This window comes from Lactuca virosa, chromosome 5 (assembly GCF_052849685.1).
Source record: "Lactuca virosa cultivar CGN04683 chromosome 5, Lactuca_virosa_CGN04683_v6, whole genome shotgun sequence".
Taxonomy (NCBI): Eukaryota; Viridiplantae; Streptophyta; class Magnoliopsida; order Asterales; family Asteraceae; genus Lactuca; species Lactuca virosa.
Genome location: NC_136430.1, coordinates 108,079,414 through 108,106,571, shown reverse-complemented (window position 1 = coordinate 108,106,571; position 27,158 = coordinate 108,079,414). Strand labels below are relative to the sequence as shown.

Sequence of the window (27,158 nt, the reverse complement as noted above, 5' to 3'; positions counted from 1 at the left end):
AGTTCCTATCCATGTGAATTTGTCAAAACCATAATCACAAGACTAGGTTAGTAACAAATTCAGCCTTACATGGATTGAACTTGTTCAATCTTAATTTCTTGTCATCTGGTAGCACAAGGCCCACCAATGCTTCCAAGCTGTTATGCACACAGTTTAGAACTAACAGAACTCATATGCATAGTCAACTTAATAGGAACAGACACAGAAACAAGAATTATGTCAACTTAATAGGTTTCAAACCTTAAGTCGTGTGCTAGTGATAAAACTCAGGTTTTAAATCTTGAAATCCTTTCAGGATCTTTAAGACTCCCACTGTCCTCTTGACATATAAGTTTCCCTAGTCAAGAACCATTCCTTGACAAAACAAATATTCAAGGGATAGTGCAGATTCTTATTAAGATAAACACTTCACACAATTGGTCTTAGTTGGTCTTTGTCTTATCCAAGACATCACAACTTACCAATTTCAAATGTACAGGAGTAGAAAACATTTTACACTACATTTGATAAGTGTTTTTAAACCTTACTTTATGTCACTCAATGTTACAATCTTGGAGTATGACTCTGAGAGTTGTTTTGGAACAAAGTATGATCCATCTTCTTGATTTTAACCATTCCAACAATTCATGACCCCTCATCTTAGTCATAACAATGCACTAAGATGTCCTTAGAGTATGAATTTGTGATATGGTTTCATAATCATTAAGATGATCATAAAAACATGATACGAAAGTACTCTCCCATCTTTTCAGATTTGAGAAACTTTTATCTTTCTGCCAAATTTGATTCTTCTCATCCGTTCTGCCATACATTGAAACTTTTCCAATGTTACAGAATTATACTTAAACTTATAAGTATAACCATATTTACTAATCTGTAGTAAATCATGACGAATCGATCTTTGTGGTGGACCTTGACCAGCACACACCCAGTGTGCCTAACTCCTTAGTCCTTCAATTGGCTCACATATGCATGTGATCAATGAATTAGTCTCAAGTTTACAAAGATGAGAATTCTCATTCATCATACAATACAACTTGTATGATTCCAAGTTTCTGTCTAACTGAAGCTTGGGTGATGAGAACCTTTCCTCATTTGGTAAATTCAGACACTACCACATATGAGAGAATCAAACTCATATTTCCAATATTGCTAGAAACATACAAACATCAATTTCCATAAATGCTATTGTAAGGGGATATAATATAAAATAAACTAAACAAAACTTTTATTTCTTTATTAAAATGCGGAAAAATATTCCTTACAATGCATCTTCAAATGAAAACTATGATATTACATATTTCCTAGCAATCTATCATAACTTTTAAGTAGTAGCTCAAAAATCTGATCCTCGAACCATGCGACAGAAATCCATCTTCGTGATCAGATTCAGCACACTCTTATTTTAACCTTCCTTTTGATCGATCCTGCTAAACATCAAGATGCAACCTAGTCACATCATGTAATAAGAATCAACAATTAGGAATTTTAACAAAGTTAGATAGTGGACTTACCTGAAGCCGAGTCAAACATTTTGTCTCTACTTGCTTTCAAATATTTCAGGTATTCAGGGCAGCTTCGCTTCCAATGTCCCTTCTCATGACAATAAAAACATATAGACTCTTTGGGAATGGTACATGAGACAATCACAGACTTAGCCTTTCCCTTTACCTTTTGGTCAACCGGGTTGACCAAGGCCGATCCCCTTCCATTGGGACGAGAAAGCTTTTCTGGACTTCCAATGTTACCATTGTCCATGTCCATGGAAGTTTGAGAATTAGATTTTCCATCAATATTTGCTCGACCATTGCGCCAAATCATTGCTGATTCAGCAGCAACAAGCAAATAAGAAAGATCTATTAGGGTTATGTCGGGATCTGTCATATGGTAGTCTTTAATAAACTCACTATATGACTCAGGAAGTGACTGAAGAACCCAGTCAACAGCGAACTTCCTTGAAATAACAGCACCCAACATTCTCAACCTGTCTATGTGTGACTTCATTCCTAAGACATGAGTGCACACAGGTCTTCCATCTTTATGTTTCATTTCTAGTAGAGCTTGAGTGATCTTGAACCTTTCAAGTCTTCGGGCATGTGGGTCAGGGAGAATAAATGGAGGAGGTGGGGGGAGTGAAGCACGATGTTGAGGGACATCATCTTCAGGCGGAAAGCTTGTTTCAAGCGATTTGGGAAGATCATAGTTGTCTGAACCAGACATCTACAATGGGAGAAAATCAAGTTAGTTGATTCAAGTCCTTAATATAACACCCAATATGAAATATTAAGGCTAGGACCCAACACAATATTTTATAACTTGGAAGAGGGATGCCGTAATCCAAGCTATAAAATATTTGAAGGTAGGCGAATGACGATTCACCAATTTCCACCATGAAAAACGAAATAATTTATTAGGTTTTAATTGGATTTGAAACTCCTAGATCTTTTGAGATTCATTGAACTTTTCAATGGCATGTTTCAATCTCGATTGTGCCCTCTCAAGTTTTGTGACTGGGATGCCGAGGATCACAAAACAAGGTGTGAATAACCATGCAAACTCACTAGGTACCCTTAATATTATCACCTAATCGATGTGCCGGTTAACCACACACGCTCCACCGATCTATGATAAACATTAAGTCACCCTTCGTGATCCTTACTAGTCCAAGTTAGTGTGCCGGTTAACCACACACGCTCCACCAACTACTTGGTAAGGTACAAAGTGTGAATTCCATGGACTAGCACCAAGTTCACATTTTTCCTAAAGTAACTAAGATTAGGAATTAAAATATTTAGTTACTTTATAATAATCATTATACTTTTAATGAGGATTTAAAGTCATTGTCCTACCCGTTCGGCTAACGACCCTCCACCGATCAAGGAAGCGGTGGGTGAGAATAGACACCCATTAAGTTGCCATTTTATAGGCAACAACCTTATACCCCCCTTATAGACCGGCTTCGTGAATGAGGCCTACTAGCGGTAAAACGACTTATTCTTATACATATATATAATAATTAACCATTAATGTTATAAATAGTATAAGTGTTGAATTTTAACTATTAAAACTCTAAGGGTTGGAATTAAAGTTTATTAAAGTGTGTGAAACTTTACAAATTCCAAAACTTGAGGGCAAGTTTTGTAACTCTCCATAACTTTTCATTTCATAACTTATGAATTAAAGGTTCATAAAAATGAAGACTCTTCATTTTATGTAACTTATGTGTTTTAAGTGTGTGTTTAAAAGAAGTGACCTTTGGATATCCATAACTTGAGGACAAATTATGGACTCCATTAAAACACATAAATGATCAAGAATTAATCCTAAACAATTCAGCAAATAATTCCTATCATCTTCTAAATTCATAAGAACATGAACATGATCATCAAAGTTTCAAGAATTATATGAACACATACAAAGCATGAAATTTTGATATAAGCTATTGTAAATGGATTAGAACTACCATTACACCAACTAAAACAAGTTTTAAAACACCAAAACAGTTTAGGGTAATGTTTCTAGTCCATTTCCAGCAGCAAAAGTCGAAAATCTGCATTCTGAGGCTCCTACTTGTCGAGTGCACGAACCTACTCGGTGAGTAGGATGAGTTTACACATGAACTCGGCGAGTCCCCCCATGGACTCGGCGAGTTCATCAGTCAGACAGCAAAAAATCGACTTTTTATCACTATTTTGCATCAAGTATCAAACAAACAAACCTGGCTCTGATACCACTGTTGGGTTTTGAGCATTCTAACACTTCCTAAGTGTACACGCAACCCTATTAAACCTTGGATCTATGTTTGTCTAAGGTACATGCAAAATATTATTTTCCAAGGTTTATAACCTATCTAGCATGGCATGGGGTACTTTTAAACATAAAAGAACTAGATGAATTACATACCTTTTGTTGATTGTTGATTCCTTGGAGTTTGAGAGCCAAGCACCAATAATGTGAATGCCTCAAATGGAAATCACAAATCACCACAAACTTGGAAAATGTATGAGAGAGTATACTAACTCTTAGATTTTGGCCACCACACTTACACACACACTAGTGTCTTTTTCATGCAACATAAGCTTGTTTATATAGTGTGCATGGTTAGGGTGAAACCCTAATAACCCATGTCTTTTCCTCTTCCAAGGATCCATGGGTTAAAAGCTCCATGGATCATCCATGGACTTCCATATAAGCTTAGCCCATTAACAAATGAGCATTAGCCCACACCATATAAATACAATAGCCCATGATTTAATTAGTCTTCCTTTTAATCACTAAATCAATTCATAATTAATTCAAGATTAAAACTAATTAAATAACATGACTTTATATTAATATATTATAACTTATAATATATTAATAAATCCTAAGTATACAATTCTCATAAAATTATCCATAAACAGTTTGGGTGAAGTGCAACCCAAATGGACCATGCCGGGTCGGGTCAAGTATATACAAAAAAGTTATGGACTTAGACACCTTATCCAACAACAACTTCATACACACCATCACAAGGTAATGCTTTAAAATAAAGAACATTATTAATGAAAGCATAAATTCCACCACATTCATTATCAAACGAAGAGGTAAACCCTTGTTTGTACAAAGCATGAAAGGAAATAATATTTCTTACCATTTCAGGCGAATAACAACATTTATTCAAATCTAATGTTAACCCACTACTTAGCAACAAAGAATAAACTCCAATCTTAGTGATAGGTGAAGCTTTCCTATTCCCCATGATCAAGTTTATCTTTCCATGCTCCACATTCTCACTTCTTCTTAGTCCCTGCAAATCAGAACAAATATGAATACCACAACCAGTATCAAGGACCCAAGAGTTAGAATAGGGTGAGTTATTAGACAATATAGTGTAAATACCTGCATGGTTGGGTTTTACTTTCCCATCCTTAACATCTTGCTGGTACTTTGGGTAGTTTCGCTTCCAGTGCGACTTTTCATGACAATAGAAGCATTCAGCCTCTTTAGGGTTAGCAGAATGAGTGACGAAACCTTTCTTGGTTCCACTTGAAGAGGAGCCATCAAGGGACTTTCCCTTGGCACCCTTCGAAGGGCTCTTCCTCTTCTTTCCTTTGCCTTGCCCGATTGCCAAGACAAGGGCCGCGGTAGGAGTAGGAGTAGTAACAACCGACTTACATTTAAGACCACTTTCCGCGGTCTTCAGAAGTCCTTGAAGTTTGCTGAGTGTAACTTCCTCCTTGTTCATGTGGTATGTCATGCAGAATTGATCATAACACGAAGGTAAGGAGTGCAAAATGATATCTATTGTCAACTCCTATGGGAAGTTCACATTCAGTTTCAGCAAACAGTCCACATACCTTTGCATTTTCTGCATGTGGCCTGTGATGGGTTCACCATCCTTCATCCTGGTTGTTATCATGGAGGAAATGATCTCATATCGCTCTTGACTAGCACTCTGATGGTATCGGTCCATCAAATCCTGGTGCATCTCAAAAGGATAGTAGTCCTCATAGGACTTTTGGAGCTCGGCTGTCATAGTGGCCAACATGATGCATGCCACTTTGGTAGCATCTCTTTCATGGGCCTGATATTCAGCTCGAGTTCTTTAATCTCCTTGTCGATGACATATTCCTTGTCCTCATACCGAGTGACCATTCTGATGTTTCTGATCCAATCCATAAAGTTGGATCCATCAAAGATGACTCTCCCACAAAGGTTCATGAGAGAGAAGGAGCCGGTAGGGTTTGAGCTAGAAGCAACATTGTTGGAAGACATCTGAAAAGAAGAAAGACAAGTTTAGATTAGATATAAAGATAGTCCTTAATAAAACACCTAAATGTAATATTAAGGCTAGGACCCAACACAATATTTTATAACTCAGAAGAGGGATGCCGTAATCCAAGCTATAATATATTTGAAGGTAGGTGAATGACGATTCACCAATTTCCACCATGAAAAACGAAATAAATTATTAGGTTTTAATTGGTTTTTGAAACTCCTAGGTTCTTTGAGATTCATTGAACTTTTCAATGGAATGATTCAATCTCGAGTGTGCCCTTCAGGTTTTGTGACTGGGATGCCGAGGATCACAAAACAAGGTGTGAAGTAACCATGCAAATTACTTGGTACCCTTAATATTTACCCCTCAATCGATGTGCCGGTTAACCACACGCGCTCCATCGATACTATGATAAATATTAAGTTACCCTTTGCCTACCTTGTTAAGTCCAGGTTAGTGTGCCGGTTAACCACACACGCTCCACTAACGACTTAATCAAAGTGCAAAGTGTAATTTCATGGGTTAGCACCCACATTTTCCTAAAGTAACGAATATTGTGAATTTATAAAAACATTTAGTTACTTTATTTTTTCATCATACTTTTAATGAAGATTTAGAAGTCCTTGTCCTACCCGTTCGGCTAACGACCCTCCACCAGTCAAAGAAGCGGTGGGTGAGAGTGGACACTCATTAAGCTGCCATTTTATAGGCAACAACCTTATACCCCCCTTATAGATCGGCTTCGTGAATGAGGCCTACTAACGGTAAAACGACTTTTTCTTATACATATATAATTATTATTAAACTTGTAATAATATAAAGTATAAGGGTTGAATTTTAACTTTTAAAATTCTAGGGTTGGAACTAAAGTATTTAAAGTGACTTTACATGTTCCAAAACTTGAGGGCAAGTTTTGTAACTTTCAAAACTTTTCATCTTTCATAACTTATGAGTTAATGATGTAATAAAATGAGTGACTTTTCATTTTATGTAACCTATGTGTTTAATAATGGACTTTAAAAGAAAGACTTTTGGTAATCCATAACTTGAGGACAAATTATGGATTCCATTAAAACACATAATGATCATGAATTAAACATTAAACAATTTTAACAAGTAATTCCTATGATCTATCAAGAACTCATAAGAACATGAATATTCATATCAAAATTTCAAGAATATATGAACACATATAAACATGGAATTTTGATATTAGCCATTGTAAATGGATTAGAACAACCATTACACCATCTAAAACAAGTTTTATAACACCAAAACAGTTTAGGGTAATGTTTCTAGTCCATTTCCAGCAGCAAAACTCGAAAATATGCATTCAGGGGCTCCTACTCGTCGAGTGCAAGAGTCAACTCGTCGAGTAGGATGAATTTGGTCATGGACTCGGCGAGTTCATGCTTCAAAGTGTAGAAAAACTGAATTTTTTCACAATTTTGCATCAAGTATCAAACAAACAAGCCTAGGCTCTGATACCACTGAAGGGTTTTGAGCATTCTAACACTCTTATGGTGTACATGCAACCCTAGATACCTTGGATCTATGTTTTATCTATGATACATGCAAAAAAAAAATTCCAAGGTTCATAACCTATCTAGCATACATGGGGAACTTTTAAACATAAAAGTTAAGTAAGAAATACATACCTTGAAGTAGTTTGGATTCCTTGAACACCTTGTGAGCCTAGCACCTCAAGTGTGATGCCTCAAATGTCTCACACAACACCAAATGCACTTGGAATAACTTAGAGAGAAATGATACACTTCTTGAAATCGGCTAGCCCTCACTTGTATGCTTAGTGGCCGATTTTTGGTGAACATAAGGATGTGTATATAGTGTGTTACAATTAGGGTTACACCATGGAAATCCTAATTGTCATGACTTTTCATTTCCATGACCCATGGGTTTTATAACCACCATGAAGCATCCATGGAGCATCCTATGGGTTTTAACCCAACTTGATAATCCATGAAGCATTAGCCCACTATATAAGTATGGATGATTTACACAATCAACCCATATATTTAATTAGTCTTCTTTTGATCACTTAATTAATTCCAAATTAATTCTTGATCAATACTAACTAAATAATACTATTAATATATTAGAACTTATAATATATTAATAAACCTTAAGTGTTATTTCTCTCATTTTAGTTTATCCAAATGCATGATGTCATGCAACCCAAATGGACCATGCTAATCGGGTCAAGTACATTCCAGAAATAGTTATGAACTTAGACACCTAATCCAACATCATATTAGAATGACATTGCTAATTAACATATAATATTAAGGGTCACATTAACAACAACTTTATACAATTGATTATTTATTAGAATTTGATTTTAATAAATATTCATAAACTCTTATAATGAATTGGAAAAATATTTGTTTCATGGAAATAATTATTTTATAATACAAGTATCACATTATTTATAAGCTATGAATTTATAAGTTATGCACAACTTTCTAGACTAGGTGAATACTTTTGTCTTTTACCTAAAGACAAAGTTTATATTTTATAAAACTTGGGTTTATAAAATTTAAACTCCTCTATTTCCTTAGTCAAAATTGTGGCTTCTTACTAGGGTAAGAATTTGTGGTCTTTTGATTAAAATAAAGGAAAGAATTCATGGGTTATAAAGCATGGGAGACAAGTAGGCTTAGGTGCATGGAGAGCTAATGGGCTAAGGACTTGTGGGTAAAACTTTTGCTTTATGAAGGCTTGCAAAGGCTTTCATTTTGCCCTAGAAGAACCGTAACATGCCTCTCATTTCTTTTTAGAATTGTTCTTGCAAACGGCTTAAGAGTTATTACTTTTTTTATGATCTCTTAGATCAAATACTTGGGTATTTGCTTCTAAGCTTATGAGTTGACAAAAGGAACTAGAATTCTCATCAAGTTGATTAATTGTTGGTGTCTCAAAGTTCATCCATTTTCTTCAACACCCAAGCCTCCCCTAGAGGATCTGAAGTTCTTCAAAGGTTGTTGTTACTTCTTCCTTCTACGGTTGTGTTTTATCTTTCCATTTCTTGCAAGAAGATCCTTGGTGGGTTGTAATTTTTTATTAAGTTTAAAATTTACAAGACTTCTATTGCTATTATTTTAAGTTTTTAGAAATTTATTTTGAACAAAACCCAACAATTGGTATCAGGGTAACCTTACAAGTTTGGTTAGATTTTTTGATTTATGGACATCTTGGTTTATGTAGAATATGGATAACTTGGTTTTGTTTAAAAACAAGTTCATACATATTTTCTTTGACAACTTTTTTTAGTTGTTATTTTTTGTGACAAAAACTTACATGCAATTTTTTTCACTTAAAGTCGTCTTAGAAAAAAAGATTGTTTTATGATTATATGTATTTTAGAGTGCATAAACAAGCCTTGGACCATTTGTGTTGTTGTTTGTGTTATTTATTTAAAAATGGTTTGTAATATTCTTTTATTCATAAAAGTATGTAATAAAAGCAGCTAGTTTTTATTCTTGTTATTTTTATGCAATATATTAGTTTTAGACTAGATTTATTTTATGAAAATATAACAAGATGAAGATGGAGGCCATTTTTGAAGACTTCAAGTTGAGGACATGGTTTTGTTAGGTTTTTATAAAAGTTCATAATTTTTTTAAAGATCTTATAACATTGCAACAAAGTTGGTTGTTATTGCAAGTGGGAGCTTGAAGATCACATGAATAGCAACTTGTATTATTTGGTCCCTTTTGTCCCTTAGGAAGGACTTAACACTTTTGTGATGGCTCATAAAAGTGTTAACTAGTTTAAGGCATGTTTATGCCAAATGCATGTTTGTGTTACTTATTATTCAAGTAAATATTTTATATGGTTGATAATTTACCTTTTCACAAACTCAAACTATTTTTTGGTCAAAATAAATATCACATGGAGTTTGGTTTTCAAAATTTAAAAGTTGAACATAAAATGTAACAAGTTAATGCTTTAAAATAAAAACTGGTTTTATTAAAAATGTTAATTATGGCTAATTTTGAAATAGTAAAATATAAGTCTAAAAATTGTGATTTTGAAACTTATACAAACTCCAAATATTTTAATGAAAGGAAGTTTTATTAAACAATATTAAAGGTTCTACAAGGCTCAAACTCAAACTTAATATTTGGATATTATCGTTAAAATTGAACCGGTCAAAATATAAAAACCGAGTTTTATATTTGAATCTCAAAATGTGATTTTTTGAAAATTGATACCATGATCAATTGGATGCATGCAATTATCATTGATATCATATGTTTTAAATAGAATAATAAAACATCCAAAACCCTTTCAAAAGGCATGTCTATGCTATCCAACTTTAGAAACATTTGCACACCATTTGTATAATGCTTATGGGATAAAGGTTACTGTTGAGAGAGAAACTTGGGAAAAACACTTGAACAAACGTTAGTACAAGATAATAGTTGCGGGATTTGGTAATCTCAAGGGATCATGTAAGCTCAACAATAATAAGTTAGATTTGTTAGATAGTTAGTTGCGGAAATATAAAGTGTTGAAATGTAAAGGAAATATATATGAAAAGAAGTTATATCAAGTATACACCAAACTGATTCATAACGAGGTTTGCATTCAAACACAGGTTAGTATGTGTGATCAGTTTAAGGTGAAGAGAATCTCGAAGATAATAAGCAAGATATAGATATGAGAAAATGATCTTTGTATTTCAGAGTGAAAGTTCAGAAGGATCGTTAAGAGATGTGATAAGAAGAAAAAGTGGTAAAGAGGTGTGTAAATACATGAAAACGGAGACTATATTTATAGAGTTCCATAAAGTTACATCTTGAATAAACAATAATAAACTATTGACTCTAAGTGATCATGCAAGGATCACTGGACAATGTAATGCTAACACGCTAAGCCTGTTGATGTAACTAAGAAGTCTTCACTGCGGTAGAGAGGTTGCAGTTCAACTCCGGTTCAAAATAATATCTTCAACTGCGGTAGACAAACACCCGTTGCGGTGGCAAACTGATTGCGGAAGTCAAAAGAGACATGGTAGCAAAATGGAACTGCGGATCATTAAGTTTAAGATGGTCACTTTTTGCTTTAACAATTTCCCCTAAAGTGACCTCTTCAACTTTTCTTCTTCACTTGTTGAGCTTCAGGAAAACGATAATGAGCCACCAAAATTTCCTTACTTCACCTAGCCACTGGATCCTCCGGGTGATTTCAAACTTTACTTCTTCAGTCGTATTCTTAGATCTTTAGACCGAAGCCAGAGTTGTTTCCAGTTGCTTCTTGGTCAGCCTATGCATTACGGTGACAGGAATGAAGTATTTGAGACCACTGTTGGTTTTCTTGATTCCTCTAAACCCTAAATCGATCAATCGTGGAAGACGGGTGTTACATTGTGTTTGTGGTCACATCAACAATATTGTGATAGGAAGGATGAAGTTGTCTTAGAATCTGCATTACTAGTTAAGCAATCTTGGAGTCTCAATCAGCCAAAGCATCAACCAAGTTCTAGAGAGAATGACAGACGTCAATAGTAGAAATAGGCCTTTTTTATGTTGTGAAATTGCTCTTAAAGTTGAAGCATGCTTGGCATCTTCTTTTTGAGGAAGAATTCATACAGTTTGTCCCATAAATCATTGGATGTATAATGATCATTAACTATGATATGTAGGAAATTGGCATTACATGTAGAATAAAACCATGATTTAATTATGGGGTTAATGGCAGCCCAATTTTCATCACCATCGCTTGTAGGTTTGGATATACCAGCAATGTGACCATGAACGTTGACACATGTGCACATATCAAGAAAATTTATGTGTCATAGTTTGTACTTGGAGCCATCAATAGATGATTTAAAGTTGAACTAAGAGTACACATTTGTTATAGCAAAGACCAGTTGAGCAAAGGTAGGATTGTAACTCATGTTGGTGCTTCCAGAAGCCACAAATGTCATATGATTCTCAAGAAAAATCCAAAAAATAAATTATAAATGAAACATAAAATAATGAGTAGAAGGTTAAACGTAGGTAGAAGGATAGTAATGATTCAATGAACCAATCCCCAATAAGAAGAAGAGGATGACAGTGATAATGGCACTAGCAGCAATGGAGGTTGCGTTGCAGTGTTACTGAGTGCTAGAGTTGAGGTCGTAGACTACAGCCGAAAGTAATGGAAGAATGGTAAAAGGTGTGTGGCGGTCGGGAGGATAAAAAAACAAGGGTTATGGTAAAAATAATTAGAACCGGAACCTAATAATGTAAGCTTATACCATGTTGAATAGGCTGCAATTATTCCTACCCTCTTTCCACTTAACCCTACTCCTAATAATTACATTTTACTTTTTTTTTCCTTAAATAACTAATGATTATGTAATGATTATGTTTTTTTTATTTTCTTTTAATATATACTAGTTTATTTATTTTTTCTTTTATTAATCTTGTTTTTTTTTATTTATTTACCTTTGTTTTTATGATTTAAAAATATATTTTTTTTGACATTTTGTTTGAAGACATTATTTAACATAAAAAAACATTGTTGACGTAATTATTATGTTTTTGTATTCCTGTTTCAAACGACGAATTTAAAAAAATATGACTTTTTGTTTTAAAAAAAATATGACGTTTTGTTTATTTGTATAACCAAAAAATCTTTAAACTTTTTTATATAGTTAAAAAAAATCTTTAATTTTAATTGAACAAAAGATTTAAACAAAAAAATGTTTGACGTCTGAATATATTTTTAATGTTTTATTAGTTTATATTTATAAAAGACATAACGTACTATGTGTATTTGTACATATTATTAAGTATACATATATATTTATTTCATATTTATATGTATACGATATGTATTTATGCATATTCATACAATACAAACCATAATAATAATAAGACGGCGGCAATAATAATAATAATAATAATTATTATTATTTTTTTATTATTTTTTTTATTATGTTTATTTTTTTTATTATGTTTATTTTTATTATTCTTTATAGGTTATATAGAACGATTTGATTTAATTAAACAAAAAAGGGTTCCAGCTCAGTGGTAAAGTGCTTAAAGCTAATGTGTGTTGTTGTCCGGAGGTTCAGAATTCGAATCTCCCTATGTGCACTCGGATTTTTGAAGCTTTCCAGCTCACAAGCACGAAATACTATGCCTAGGTTTCGGTGGCGCGGAATGCTATGTCTAGGTTTTGGTTTTTGTTATCTACCTAAAAAATAATAATTGCAGGGTAGGTATAACAATACTATGTTGAATATTATAGAAATCCATTTTATGTAGGGATGCCTATAATATAAATATACAAAGAGGTCCCTATATTATACAATAATATATTAAATAGTCATCGTACCTCAGCCCTAACCATAATGTTTATTTAACAAAAACAATCAAAACAAATAGTTGATTGACCTATCAAATAAAAATAAAAAAACGAATAGTCATAGCCGGTTGGGTTGCTATTACATCAACCCTTTATATCGTGTTGTTGTGATGGTATGTTTGGCACTTTTAAAATGGTTGGATTATTTTTAATTTATTATAAAAAAATATAGTAGGAAAAGATGGAACATCTCCATCAATATAAAGAATACGATATAAATTATTTCACCTCAAAGATTATTCTTTAACTGCTAATCTTTTGAAACAAAACCTTGGTGCTCCATACAAATTACAAAGCTTAAGAAAATGAGTGTCTTGGTTTCATGGGCAAGGAAAGAAGTAGCTCGTTTGAGAAGTCCAAAGCCTAAGGCTTTGCTAGTTCCTCCCAAATCTCGATCTCTGGTAAGTCTTTCTCTAATTCTTCAAAATTAGATTGCCAGTCTTGTTTCAAGCTATTCGTAGTAGAAATTTCATTTTCATGTTTACACATTATGTTCTATTTTTCTCAAACCATAAACGGTGTCCGTTGAATAGGTTGGAGAAATTGAAATTTCAGCCGATGTACGATGTGTGAAATGCAGAATCATGGTAGCAGAAGAAATGTCAAAAATGGAAGGTAGGATGTGAGAATTAATTAGTACGTTATTATTTTTAGAAGCACGAGAATATGAAATCAAAATTTATAACTGAGACGAAGGCATGTACATTACCTGAAGAGTCCGATATCAACCAATGACAATAGCGAAGTGTTCTAAATCATAGATAATGATTTTAGAATTCTATGAAGTTAACATCGTGAGATAAAATTGTTGTAGGTATGGAGTCCGTGGAAGTTGATGTGATGGGCAAGAAGGTGATACTCATTCAAAGATCGTTCACCGACGACAAATGATCAATTATTTTGCTAATGCTGTTTTTCTTTTTCTTTTTCTTTTTTTGTTTTGTTTTGTTTATTTGAATAATTTCATTTATGATCTTTAATTGATTAGAGAAGGAACAAAAATACTAACTATTCACGAACAGGCAATAGGCATGCATAATGAAGTAGCTCAATCATGTTACATTTGTCGGGGAAGGACGATTCTGTCATTTCTTTATGCACTTTATGAATGTACTGTATAGGTGATATGATTATTTTGTTTTGACAATTTGGTTTTGACAAATTTACATATTTGGTCCCTATGGTTGATAAAAAAGACCGATGTAGGTCCTTTTGGGGAATTTTGGACATGGGGTCCTTTCACATTTAAAACGAACAAGGAATGTCTTTTGGCTGTTAACTTTTTTGGTTAAATCTCATGTGAAATTATATATTTGTCCTTACTAACATATGGACCATTTATGTAATTTGTTCTTGCCGTAGGGACCATTTATGTAATTTTGTTTATTTTTTATTATTGTTTTTAGGCGAAACTTCATAAATGGTCCCTATGGTCTCCTAAAATCTAGGATTTAGTCCCTAACTTTAAAAAAAACTTTATAGAATATCTTTGTGGTTTAAAAACTTTTGACATATAGTCCTTTTTACTTACTCCGTCACTTTTGGGCCGTTAAGTTCCATCTCGGTAAATAAGGTGAGTGCATATACGTCATTTTGCTTGTAACATTCCTTCTTTATAAGCAAATGCATGTCTCCCATGACTTTCAAAAAAACCCCTCTTCTCCTCTTGTACATTGCTACAACCTCAAGACTATCAAGAAATTGAAGATGGTGATTTGTCGTTTTGGAATTGAAGCAATGAAGGTGACATTTTGGACCAATTGTAACCATGGTAGGCAATTTTGGAGCTATTCACACTTAACTAGAGATGTGGGTTCCTTGGGTGGGTTGACCGTCCGATGTACCCTAGGGCAATGGTGGTAATTCCAGGTTTGCTTAGATCAATGAATCGATTGGAGGAGAGTCTTGTGATTGCACATGCAGTAGTATGGAACTACTAACTGATGTTATTTTGTTCATGGGTATTCTTTTCTTGGTTTTATGTTAAGTAGTAAAATGGTTGTGGTGTTTGGTGTCGGTGTCTTTTGTAAGCATGTAACTAGTGCAATAGATTTTGGATGGTAATGGAAATGGGGTTTTGGTTTCATTTTGTTGAATGTAGGTGTATGTAAGACATCAAGTTAATGCAATTCTAATGGAAGGTTGTGTTGTAAGAAATCAATCTTTTGGATGGTAATGGAATGTAGATTGGTATTTGTGTTAGTAGATTAATGTTAAAATGACCATGGACACATACACAAAAAATAACCATTTTGCAAAAAAAAAAAAATAATAAATAAATAAAACTATTTTTTCCATAGAGTAATAAACACCAATTTGTTAAATATAAATGTACTAATTAACCAATATTAAAACTTGAAACAAGTTGAATTACACGCAAAATATCATTATACTAAATAACCAAATTACCCTTATACCAAAACAAATAATCTATCAAACAACAATTAAACTTCAATTGGCATTTTTACATTCCTTTTACCTTGTTCCTCTATTGCCTCTTCAATCTCTATATAATTAAAAAAAAACGTAGAGTATGTAAAATTTTTAGCAAACAAAAAATAAATTTTAAGATGATTTAAAGTAGGGCTGAAAAAATTGTATCATGGAAAACCAACCAACATGTTACCAACCAAACCAAGAAAGTTGGTAGTCAATATATTTGGTAGCCAACCTGTTTGGTTGGTAGTACCGTACCAATTGAGCAATGTTAGTACGGTAATGATACAAAAGTTAGAATATCATGGTAATAACATACCAACTAATTCATTTATTATTATTATTATTATTATTATTATATATATATATATATATATAAACAAAATCGTATATTTCAACTATTAGTTGTGTTTAGTGTTTACAGTTTTAAGAACATTATATAATTCATTTGGTCGCATTAGTCAATAGTTATTACCATGTTAAAACACAAAATGAAAACGTTACTTTAGCGTTACTTTAATAAAATTCTTTTGTAAATTAAAAGAACTACGTAACTAAGATCTATACTAAATGTTAAAATTACCCAATGTCGTTGCTTAATTTTAAATATTACAATAGAAAATTAAAAAAAAAAGTTTGTATATACCATTACCAATTTGTACCAACCAAATTTGTTGGTAGCCAAACATACCAAGTATATTTGGTACGGTACTGGTTGTCACACCCCCGAACCAGACGGCGGAAACGTCTGGGGGCTTGAGTGCCTTCATTCTTGTAGTATCATCACATTGTATATATTTGAAACATAACATCATCATCCTCAAACATGTAATATTACAATTGTCATTGGTTTACATCAAGTATTGTATTTCAATATTACATGCCAAAATATCCAAAGTATGATGATAACAAAACATAACAAAATATCCAGGTATTCTTGCTGACCAACATGCTCAACAATTTCCTGAGAATACAAGTTAATTTAAAATGTCAACATATATAATGTTGGTGAGTTCATAAGCATGTTTGAGTAAAATGTTTTGTATTACTTTGTAACTGCCAGAAAATCCGATATTTTCCGAAAAATGGTTTGAAATGTTTGTGTCTGATCTTGTATTAATGTATGTGTGTTAATGTTTGTAAGAGTATAAAGTGAATGATCCCAAACAACCCGATGTTGTCTGCTTATGAAAACGTGGTGATCTCAACACTCGAGGCTGAGTACCAGTGCGTGTATGTTACCGTGTTATCAACAAAAATTGTTTTCCGTAAATTTTATAATGGTGTTAATTCCTCTATGTGAGTCGTTATAACCATACTTGATAATGACTGATCCGCCTGTCATGACGTTTTTCAGACGCCGACTTGTTTAAGGTAAGGTTTGTCACCCTAGACTGGCCTAGTCTAACTGTAGCGAACAGCTCGGGTGTGGGGTGTCAACCCCGTATAGATCTATACACAAACTCTCGCTCTCCCTCCATGTGAAAACCCGTAAATTTCTATCTTGTAAGGTCAATCCAATCCTCCAAAAGTCAGACTTATTTCTATTGCCTTTTAGCCTTGTTAAGGGTCATTCTAATGAGTTCTAAGCCTAGTACACTTTAAGGATTGAGTGTGTTGAAGTATTAGATCGAGATCAGAAGGCTGCACCTGAACCAGAAAACCCAACACATGAGGTTCACGGCCGTGAACACTCTTCTAGCCGTGAACCCTTAGCATATATAGGAGTTTTTTCCATTTTCCTTCACTTCTTATCTTCTTAGCCGTGAACTACCCTTTGTTCTAGCCTTGATTCATCACCCTTAGACACCATCTTCAAGATCTTGAAGGGTTTAGAGCCGTAAACCCTTCATAAGGGCCGTAAACCCTTCAAAGGATCTTGGGCCGTAAACCCTCCCTTGGCCGTAAACCCTTCATAGGATCAAGCCTTGGGCCGTAAACACTTTATGTGTGGCCGTAAACACCCTTTCATACAATCACATTTGATTCTAACACTTCATTGAGAGTGTTTCCTAGTCCCTAAGTTTGTTTCCTTACAAGTTAGTGGATTGTAAACACTAATTTCATGCCTATATATGCCATTATATGTCATTTAGGACTCGTTTGTGTCTCGGGACTTCATTTGTGGAACTTCTCATCCTTACGCGAATCTTCATTTGAATCACCCACATAAGGTGAGTTCATACCCCTATAATCAATCTTTTAAATGGTTTTAAATGCTTTTAAGGGTGGGATACAAGTAAAATACAAGAAATATTGTGTTTTAAAATATAAACTGCTTATTATGTCTTTGTAACAATAAATTGTATGTAGAACATGAAACTGTGAATAGAACATAGAAATAAGCTTATAAACTTTAATAAGCTTAACTTAAAGAACAAAATGATCTTTTTATGAACTTATCTGTTAAATATAAAAAGGGTTTTCCACATTATTACTTGTAAAGTCGTTAATCCAGCTTATGAGACACGTCTTTGAGTACTCATATAAGTACCAGTGAAAGTCTACCCTTACGACCAGAGTCTCCTGAAGGGAGAGCGTGAGTTTGTGTATAGATCTATACGAGATTGACAATCCCACACCTCGTTGTTAGCTACAGCCGGACCAGCAGGTCTGCGGGTGACAAATGTCATATTCTTTTCGACGTCTACCATACGTCGTGGTTAACCGGTCCAATTAGTATGGTCGTAAAACTCACAAATAGATAACAACGATATATTTACGTAGTAATAAACTTTTCATGAACAAATATCAAAGGACACTAACTATGTGATTACCCGATGTATACTTTAGGGTTAGATAGAACTGAAGTCCGATAGACAGTGGAATGTGTGACTTCCGCCTCATTTCCTGTTCCTTGTTTGGTTGTGGGCTTAGGGCAGATTCATCCAGTCAACTGCCTATTCGATCTCGGTTATATGCAACTCGTATGTATTAGGTAATCATAGGAGGGTAGTATCATCGTATCAGGTATCCATAACAACCAAGTCTTCATTCAGTTTAACATATCAACAAAACTATACATCATTATAGTAAGTATAGGGAGTATACTTGTGCTTTTCAAACTTAGAACAACATGGACATCTGGTCGGTTTTTATAGGAAATATAGGATTTTCTATGGTAAACATCACTCTTTTAAGGTAAACATTTTTTATTGTACTTTCTGAAAACAATAGCGTTTTACCAAAAACAACGTTTCACAATTAAGTTAGTGAAACTAGAAACTTATTTATTAAAGGGGTTTAATACTTCTTAGTAAACCAGTATAAATTAAAGGACCTTTGGTAGTAAATTTTATAATACCTTAGTTTATACATCGGGGTTATATATAATTAATACCCGACAGGCAATTGGATGTGTGTTTTCCGCCTCATTTCCTATTCCTTGTTTGGTTGTGGGCTTAGGGCAGATTCACACAATTAATTGTCCGTTCGATATTAGATTATATATAGCTAGTATAAACTTAGTGATTATAGAAGGAACTATTGTGGTTACCATTTTACTAAAGGAAATATAGGTTTTTCTTAAAGAATGTTTTCATCAAATATAAAGGAACTATCACAGTTAACTCCGTAAGTACCAAATGAATACGCCAGGGTTATATACAATGAAGATCTAACAAACAATGGGATGTGTGCTTTCCGCCTCATTTCCTGTTCCTTGTTTGGTTGTGGGCTTAGGGCAGATTCACACAATCGATTGTCTGTTTGATCTGGATTGTATATAACTTGTATCCATTTAGTACTCATAGAAGGAATTGTAGAGTCATTTTTCTTATCTTTCATTACATCAGAAGATATAGGATTTTCTGGAGGAACAGGCGAACTTTTCTAAAAGAACTTACAACTTACTTTACATCACTAAAATACTTATGAACTCACCAGCTTAAATGCTGATCTACGCTTTCAAAATAACTTGTATTCTCAGGGAAATAGTAGACAGGTACGCGCTCAGGGATTCAGAAGATGGAGCATAGTAGCTTCACGTCTTGTTTTGTTATTTACTTTGGAGTCAACCTTTTGTGAATCTAATACCTTGTAAACACTTTAATATTAATGCAATGGTTGTTTGTTACTTTGATTACTATGATGCATGTGTTGTGATACTAAACATGACGTCCTCCGCCCCCGAACGTTTCCGCCGTTCCGGTTTGGGAGTGTGACAGATTGGTATCAGAGCATTGTTTATAGTGAACTAAGTATATCAACATATAAAAGATATACAACTATAAATGCAATGGGGCCGAAGTGCTCTGACTAAAAGTATATTTTAAAATATAACAATATTCTTATAAAAGTATACATACCTTAATACATATATACATACTACAACAAGTATCACAAGAAGAACAGCATATAAGTATTTAAAGGTTGGACACTACGGTCAAACCTGGACAGTTATGTAATCATATCTGGGATCAATATAGCCTGATCAACTATATTCATTTGAGATATGACCGACATGTGTTTGGAAGTGATGTGGTGTTGCAACAGTCTTAAAACTTACCTAACTCTATACACAAGGGATTTCTAGATCAGAACTTAAAGTTAAAATACTATAGGAGTATTTTATGATACTATAAGACAACAAGTTTAAAACATACCAAGTTCATTACATTAAAATACTATAGGAGTATTTTAGGCACTATAAATAACTTATGTGAAAATTTAAAAGACCCTTCTGGTAGGTCTATAATTCCAGAGTGTATACTCCCAAGGTTTTATATAATTGAGATTTTATAGACTTAGAATTTGTGATCTATGCTCTACCTCATGTTCCTTGTTTGGTTGTGGTTTTAGAGTAGGATCACCTATTCGAAGGTCTATTTAATCTTAAATTATATACAACTTGTGTATACTGCGCAGTTATAGGAGGACCCTGTAAGGATCACCCCATAATGTTTCACTTAATCTCATAGATTCTTTAGACACTTCCATTCTCACACGACAAACCCAGATAGATGTAACCACTCCATCATAGCAGTCAGTAGAGGAGTCAAGGAGGAACAAGAAGAGGTTCATAGGGAGTTTTCCAAAGATGGGTCAGCCGAAGAAACCAAAAACGTCTTATGCGTCATACTAATAAATAATAACATTGATTGACTTAGTGAGCTAGTGAATACACTGCTCACATTATGTGTTAGGATTATTTCTTTTTCGTGCAACTGGTAACAGTTATTCAATTCATAGAAATTCATTCGAGGATAGCCACTTCTGATTCATAAAGTTTATTTTATATAGACTCCCTTTATGAATTGTTTCCAGAACCCTACGAAAGTCAGAACCAGATACACTCAGGACTAGGATAACTTTGTCATTCAACTTTCGGCTTACAACCACTGTTATAGACTTATCTCCGTCTCACTTTGTATTCTTTTTAGCAAAAGATGCCTCGCGGTAGACCTATAAGGCGCGTAGCCAATAGCACAACAGATAATCCACCACCACAATTCGATTCTGCTGCTCTCCAAGCAGCAATAACAGCCGCAGTAACAGCTGCTATGAATCAATTCCGCACAAGTGGTACCAGTGGAACTGGTAGCGGTACCCACCTAACTAACCCCGGAGTTACCCACGGACACCCACGGGAGTGTTCGGATAAGGACTTCATGAACTGCAAACCCAAATTCTTTAATGGAAACGCGGGAGTCATTGCTCTGATACGATGGTTCGAGAAAACAGATTCGGTCTTCGAAATCTGTCTGTGCCCAGAAGGGAGCAAAGTGAAGTTTGTTCCATGCACCTTCTCCGACAGAGCCCTGACATGGTGGAATAGCCATGTTAAGTCACTGACCCTACCAGTGGCTAACTCTATAGGTTGGGAGAACCTGAAAGAGTTGATGTTGGAAAAATACTGCCCTAGGGACGAAGTTCAAAAGCTGGAGCAAGAACTATGGGAGCATACCATGGTCGGCTCAGACATAGTGACCTACACTGAAAGGTTTAGCGACCTGGCAGCACTGTGCCTCGGGATGGTTACCCCGGAGAGTAAAAGGATAGAAAGGTACATTTGGGGTTTATCTACCCCGATTCAAGGGGATGTACTGTCTTCTAACCTAACTACCTTTGATAGCGCCAAACGCCTGGCCCAGCAACTCATTGACCATGGAGTCCGCCATGGCGGGGTAGTCCCCGTTCCCGAGCCATCAAAGGGAGGGGACTATAAACGGAAGTCGGGGAACAAGAGGAAGAAACGAACGACACAGGAACTCCCGCAGGAGCAACAAGTGTTTACCGTACACACCGCCACAACACCTGTCACTCCAACACCGATTAATCGATATGATGGAACCCTCCCGAAGTGTGGTAAGTGTAACTACCACCATACTGGAGTATGTCGGGAAATGCAGTGCCTGAACTGCCGCAGGAAGGGGCACACTACCCGTTTCTACAGGGCACCGGCTCAACCGATCTCCCAAGTCCCCGGAGTTGAAGTAAACCAGGCCTGCTATGGCTGTGGTGAGACTAGGCACTACAAGAGGGACTGCCCGATAACAAAGAACTCGGGCGCGGATGGACGAGTTCTGATGATCACCGCAGGAGAAACTACCCCGGAATCACGAGCAAGCAGCAGTACGTCTTCGAAATAAAAATTACTTTAAAATTTTGATTTATAATTAATATAAGATTAAAACTTAGGGAAAATTTAAAAGTAATTTGTCACACCCCCGAACCTGAACGGGGGAAACGTTCGGGGGCGGATGACTTCGTGTACAGTATCATAACAATTGAATATGAATTAAACATAGCAACCAAACATCATACATTGGAAATACACACTTACATAGTTTACATATTGAATCTTGTTCATCAGTTACACAAAAGTAAGAAAGTAAAATTTCTTGAAGTCGCACCACTTGATCTTATAGTCGAACTTATTACCTGCTACTGGAATTCCTGAGAATACAAGTCGTTTTGAAAAGCGTCAACTAACAAGTTGGTGAGTTCATAAGCAGTTTTGAATAAAAATGGTTTTTTTGTACTTGTTTAGAATCGTTTTCATAGTGCTTTCAAAAATCCAATATTTTCTAAAAAGAAATGGTTTGAAATATTTGTGTCCGATCTTATATTAATGCATGTGTATTAATGTTTGCAAAAATAGAAAGAGAATGATTTCCAGACAACCCGATGTTGTCTGCAATAGATAATGCTGAAATCTCAACCCCGGTGGTTGAGTACCGATGCTTATAGATTGTCGTTTTATCAAAAAGAAGGTTTCCCGTTCTATCCCAAAAAGAAAATAGAATGGTTTCCTGTTTTATCCCAAAAAGAAAATAGAATGGTTTCCTGTTTTATCCAAAAAAGAAAATAGAATGGTTTCCCGTAAATCTTATAACGTTAATTCCTCTAAGTGAGTCGTTATAACCATACTAAATAATGACAATTTCGCCTGTCTTTGCGTCTTTGGGACGCCGACGGAATAGGATAAGGTTTTTGTCACCCTAGACTGGCCTAGTCTAACTGTAGCGAACAGCTCAGGTGTGGGGTGTCACCCCCGTATAGATCTATACACAAACTCCCGCTTTCCCTCCAGGAAACTCTGGTTATAACTACAGGCTACGATTGTACACTCAAAGGTGCCAACCGACAGGTCTCACTAGATCCTTAATCGAAAATTTACACGGAAAAGAAAGAAGAACACATATAAAACTCATTCCTAGGCCCAATAAACATGTAAGTGGACCACTAAGGCCCACTATACGTATCTATTATTTCCAGGCACAAAAGGAATGTGAATGTCTACCCTGAGCCCAATATACATGTAAAAGGACACTAAGGCCCACTAAACATGTATATTATTTCCAGACCCAATAAGGATAAGAATATCGTTTTAACCCGTTTGTTATTGTTTTGTTTATTTTAGCTCGATTATTTACAAAATTGATATATAAAGCCCACTTTTTGTAAAAATGACGTTCTTGGCCCAATAAGCCACAAAATTTCAATTAAGGCTCAATTATAGTAAAAATAACACTTTAGTCCCCATTTTGTTCAAAACTTGTGTTTATGACTAGTTTGTGGTAAAAATAACATTTTAAACCCATTTTTGTCAAAAATATCATTTTTGGCTTGATTTTTGTGAAATACACATTTTTCTGGTTTTTGGCTTTTCTGACCTAGTTGTTGGAAAATTTGTAAAAAATCATCGTAAGTCTAAATTTGGATCCGTAAATTCTGGAAGTTTGGAAATTTTGTCTACTTTGTTCAAAATTTTTCTCATAATTTTTATTGGCCTCTAACAAGTGTGAAATTGCTCACCTTCATAGGTTGGTCCGAAATTATTTCAAATCTGATAGGCAGTTTTGTAAAATTCGCCAAAAATAGTAGAAAAATCGTATAAAAACGTGAGAGTAGTCATTTTAAAGGTAATAACCTGAAATTTTTTCATGTAAAACAGTTTTGAAAAATATTACCATTAAGGAGGTCAAAACAGTTCGAGATTGGACTAAAACTTTTCTGTTAAGGGCTGATTTTTGAGTTTAAGTTATCTAAGTTTGTTCACAACACTTGTTTTTGCTATTTTAAGTGGATAAATCCCAGATCTACAAGTTTACAAGTATTATATGTGAGGACACATACTTTTATCAAGGTTTATATGAAGATCCAAGTGATAAACTTCATTTTCAAGTAAAGATCTAAAAGTTAAACACATAAACATGCATATATACATAGATCTAACACAAAAGCACTTGTATCCTCCCCCAAAAACATTATAAAACCGAAAACAAGGGGGTATGAAGCTCACCTTTGGGGTTTTTGAAATGTAGATGAAGAAGAAGAAGAATCTTTGATCCTAGCTTGAGTTTTTGGTGAGATCTCGAAATGGAGGTGGTTCAAAGAGCTTAGAACTTGTTCTTTGATGAAGGAGAGCTCGAAATCTTCTTTGAGAGAATAATGGAGCTTGAGAGGAAATGAGATGGAGGAAAATTTGAAGTGAAAGTGGTGAGGAGGGAGTGTCTAGACGGATTTTTAGAGAGAGGAGGGGAAAGAGAGAGGCTTGGGTCTATGGTGGACAAACATGTCTTGCCTTGAAGTATGGTGGTCAATGCTTGGAAACATGAGAGGCAATGTTGTGGTGGCAACTCCTTTGTCCATCACCTTTTTTTTAAATGGGCTAACCAAACCCAAGAGGGAGTTTTTGGCCCAAAAGAAAAGGGTTTTTCGGGTTTTAAAGCCCAAGGATAGGAGGTTTCGGCCCAACGTGATTAAATAAGTGGGTTTTCGGCCCAATAAGGTTCAAGAAGGTTGTTTACGGCCTAATAAGGCCCACTAAGATAGTCTTGGTCCAATAAGGGTTTTAGGTTGAGAATTTATGGATTAAGGCCCAAAAATGATTAGGTTTGGCTTATTGGATCGAGTTTTGGGTTTGAATCACAATATGTGAAAGTATGAACTTCAATGGCATTGGAATTTTGAATTTTGCTAGATGAGATTTTGTAAGGTTACTCAAGGAGATTACATTGTACAAGAATTCACATCTTAACCTATTTTTTTTTTCAGTTGTGACATCATCCCCCCGTTAGAGGGAATTTCGTCCTGAAATTCATTCTAAAGCAGCATCCCAAGTACTAAGGAAAAAGTGTGAGTGTCTCGGTTTTGTCTAGTCTCTTCGTTCTTAGGAGAATTTAAGTCTTTGCTTAGTGTTCTAGCGGACCTTTGCTATTGGCCTTTGACCTTGTTCCTTTGGTTAGTTGGGTGTTGGTTATCTCAACCAATCATAGAGGCATTCTGCTTTTGCTTCCTATATGGTGAAGTGAATGGAAGGTCATGGTAATTGAGGATTGTGTACTTGGCGTCCCAACAGTAGTGCCTCTAACCCATAGGGCGAACACTATTGTCGCTAAAGTTAAGGTCGTGTGATTTAGTTGGTCTTATAATTCTTAAGTTGTCTTGGGAGTTTCTTACTACGGGGTTCTGAACTAGTGGGAGGTCGATATTTGCTTGTTTCTACGAGTAGGTCGAGTAAATCTTCGATTCGGGATAAGGGATATCGATCCTTGAGGGTGGTTTCGTTTGATTCTTAGTAGTCAGTGGTCCTATGGACACTTAGCCTTTCCTATTTATGAGTTGGATAGGCGTTCTCTAAGGCTCAATTCTTGGTTTGATAACCTCATACTTATTGGGTCGTTCCATCGACCGGATACCTTCAGTGTTTATGTTGGTGCTAAGTGGTCTTGGTGGTCTGGCTACGAGAATGGCTCCATGAGTTGAGTCGATCTCCGAACTCAACTTGGCATGTAGGTGATGTTTCCGAAAGGGCTTTGGAAACATCTTAGGGGGGTTTATAAATCTCTAGGTTACCTCGTATCGACGACCTTTTTGATCAGCTTCAAGGAGCTTCATGCTTCTCAAAAATTGACCTTCGCTCGGGTTATCACCAACTTCGAGTACGGGAAGAAGACATCCCCAAAACCGCTTTCCAAACCCGCTATGGTCATTACGAGTTCACCGTTATGCCTTTCGGCCTAACAAATGCCCCTGCCGTATTCATGGACTTGATGAATCGGGTATTTAAACCTTATCTCGACCGTTTTGTTATCGTCTTTATTGATGACATCCTCATTTACTCAAAGACAAGGGCAGAGCATGAAAGACACCTTCGCCTAACTCTCCAAACGTTGCAAGGAAATCGACTCTACGCCAAATTTTCGAAATGCGAGTTTTGGTTAAATGAGGTACAATTCCTTGGTCATATTGTAAGTGACAAGGGTATTTTAGTCGATCCCGCAAAAGTTGAAGCAGTCCAGAATTGGAAAGCCCCTCGTACCCCCAAGGAAATTCGGTCCTTCCTTGGTTTAGCCGGCTATTACCGGCGTTTCATTTCAAATTTCTCAAAGATTGCTTTACCGCTTACTTCTCTCACTTGCAAGGGTACACCATTTGATTGGGGACCCAAGCAGGAATACGCTTTCCAAACCCTTAAACAAAGTTTGTGTGACGCTCCGATTCTTACACTCCCTGAAGGATCCGAAGATTTCGTGGTATTCTGCGATGCCTCCAATCTCGGTCTAGGTTGTGTTTTGATGCAAAGGGGAAAGGTTATAGCTTACGCATCACGACAACTCAAAATCCACGAAAGGAATTATACGACTCATGATTTGGAGCTCGGTGCCGTGATTTTCGCTCTTAAAATTTGGAGGCATTACCTTTACGGCACTAAATGCGTAATTTTCACCGACCACAAGAGCTTGCAACATATTCTTAATCAAAAGGAACTCAATATGAGGCAAAGACGATGGGTCGAACTCCTAAATGATTACGAGTGTGAAATACGCTATCATCCGGGCAAGGCAAACGTCGTAGCCGACGCGTTAAGCCGAAAAGAACATGCCCATGCATTTCATCTAATATGTTCTCCTATCTTGTCGAATCTCAGCGACCGAATTCGAGGAGCCCAACACTCGGCAATTACCGAAAATGACATGCCCACGGGAATTGATGGGGAGTTGGAAACCAAATCTGATGGTATTTTCTATTATCAAGATCGCATCTGGATCCCAGATCGCGACAATCTTCGCATATTCCTGATGGAAGAAATCCATAAAACCCGATATTCCATTCATCCGGGCACTGACAA

General features: G+C 35.4%; 1 long non-coding RNA gene across 1 annotated transcript; it reads left to right on the top strand.

Moving 5' to 3' along the window:
- The first annotated feature begins 13,426 nt into the window (after positions 1–13,426).
- On the top strand, positions 13,427–15,305 carry LOC145116500 (uncharacterized). Its single transcript, XR_013712122.1, has 3 exons — positions 13,427–13,545; positions 13,678–13,759; positions 13,959–15,305. It is a non-coding gene; the product is annotated as an uncharacterized LOC145116500 (long non-coding RNA).
- The last annotated feature ends 11,853 nt before the right edge of the window (positions 15,306–27,158 follow it).